This window comes from Malurus melanocephalus, unplaced genomic scaffold (assembly GCF_030028575.1).
Source record: "Malurus melanocephalus ecotype Western Australia unplaced genomic scaffold, MMel_1.1 scaffold_1246, whole genome shotgun sequence".
Classification (NCBI taxonomy): Eukaryota; Metazoa; Chordata; class Aves; order Passeriformes; family Maluridae; genus Malurus; species Malurus melanocephalus.
Genome location: NW_026624478.1, coordinates 31969 through 33997, shown reverse-complemented (window position 1 = coordinate 33997; position 2029 = coordinate 31969). Strand labels below are relative to the sequence as shown.

The following is a 2029-nucleotide window of genomic DNA, read 5'->3' as shown; positions in this document are numbered from 1 at the left end:
TTCCCCCGAGGGAATGAGCCGCTCTCCTGCCCCGGCTCATCCGTGCTCGCCCCGGGGCAGTGGGAGCTGCCCCATCCCGGTCCCCCGGGCGATGGGGGAGCCCCGGGCAGGGAAAGGGACACCGGGGACGGGTGGAAGCACTCGGTGCACGGAGCTCTTCCCGCGTTCTGCAGCTCTGCCGCCCCTTCCATCACCCGGGATGGAGGGGCTCGGGGTCACGACCAGCGCTCGGCCCCCGTTCCCGTTGTCCGGGTCTCTCCCGGTCCCTCGTGGAGCGGCAGCTCCGACCGGTAACGCTGCGCCCGCCCCCGGCCCGTCCGGTCCCGTCCCGTCCCGTCCCGTCCCGGGGGCGGAGCGGCACCGCCCGCAGCTCCCGCCGGGGCCGCCCCGCTCCGCCCGCCGAGCCCGCCCGGTTCCGGAGCGGCGGTGCAGGTGGAGCCCGAGCCCGCGGAGCCTCCGCGGGGCCCGGCCGGGGCCACCCCCGCTCCGCTGCCCCCGCCCAGGGACGCTCCGGCATCGCCGCCGCCAGCCCAAGGTAGGCACCGGGACACCGGGACACCGGGACACCGGGACACCGGGACACCGGGACACAGGGACACCGGGACACGGGGACACCGGGACACAGGGACACGGGGGCACCGGGACACCGGGACACGGGGGCACCGGGACACCGGGACACAGGGACACGGGGACACGGGGACACCGGGACACGGGGGCACCGGGACACCGGGACACGGGGACACCGGGACACGGGAACACCGGGACACGGGAACACCGGGACACAGGGACACCGGGACACGGGGGACGGTCGCGGGGCTGTCACCCCCGGCGGTTGGAGGGTCCCGGGTCTCTTCCCCGGGTCCCGGCACGGCTCCGTTCCCCGCAGCAGGGTGCAGCCCTCACCCCCCACTCCGAGGGGCCGCACTCGCCCCCTCCGCAGGTCCCGCAGCCCCCGGGGCTGGCAAGGGGTGCCCGTGTGGCGAGGAGCGGGGAGCGGGCCGGTCTGACGGGGGATGAACATCCCGGGGGTGTTGGAGCCCGGAGCCCCCCAGCCGGGTGGGTGAGCTGAGGGTGACCCCGATCGAGGGACAGCTGCTGGCAGGGCTGTCACCCCCCGGCCGGAGGTGCCATCGGGGGATGGCGACTCCCAGAGCAGCTGAGCCAGCCCGGAGGAGCCCCGTGGAATGCGGGGACAGCCTGGCAAAGCTGCCAGAGCTGAGCCGGAGAGTTCAGGCTCACGAATTTCACCGGGTCCATCGAGAGCCGGTGCTGGGATGTGGCAAAGCCGAGGCTGTGGTTTGCTGGGATGTTTTTGTGCTAATCCCGATGGAAGGCTGGCGGGGAGCGGGGCTGCGGGGGCAGAGGAGCTGCAGCACCGCTGGCTTTGCCCTCCTTGCTCTGTTTGCTSCCGGGGCACCTCTGTCTCCCCAAAAACCTTTGGAGAAAGGATGTGCCCTGGGAAAAAAAGAGCTGTGGGTGCCCCAAATCCCCCGGAGCCGTCTGCCAGCGCCACGAGCCGGTTCAGCCCACARATCTGTGCGCCGGCCAAGGTTTGCCCTGCGCTGGCAATCCCAGAAAGCAGCTCCCCACACCCCGTTCCACGGGGAAGGTGTTATCTGTGGGGTTGTTTTTTTTGGGGGGGGAGTGATGCAATGGGATGTTGGGAGACTCCTGCCGAGGAGCTGTGGGGTGTGGGGACAGGGCTGGGGCAGGACAGGCCAGGTGTCACTCGGGGAGAGGGAGGGGACCCGGTGGCCGGAGGGTTTGGATTCGGCGTTTTCCCCACGGGATGAGCTGTGAGTGGTCCTGGCCCGGATTTGTTCCAGCAGACGGAGCTCCGGGAGGATGGGGAGTGTGGGCCCCGCTCCGAGGGTCCGGATGCGATGCCTCCCACCAGATGTTTGCAGAGGGTTCCAGGCTGAAATCTCAGCCTTTCTCAGGAGATCTCCGGCGCTTCCTGCTTTGCTGCGAGGGTCGGAGGATTTCAGCACTTCCTACTCGCTGCCTGATGCGAGCAGGAAGTGGGAGC

General features: G+C 70.6%; 1 protein-coding gene across 1 annotated transcript in view; it reads left to right on the top strand.

Moving 5' to 3' along the window:
• Nucleotides 1-421: 421 nt before the first annotated feature.
• The window catches only part of LOC130586663 (histone deacetylase 7-like), a gene marked incomplete at its 3' end in the record, with an annotated part of 33511 nt that continues 31903 nt past the window's right edge, over nucleotides 422-2029 (top strand). Inside the window, exon 1 of the mRNA XM_057387539.1 lies at nucleotides 422-535. The remainder of the gene's footprint in view (nucleotides 536-2029) is intronic.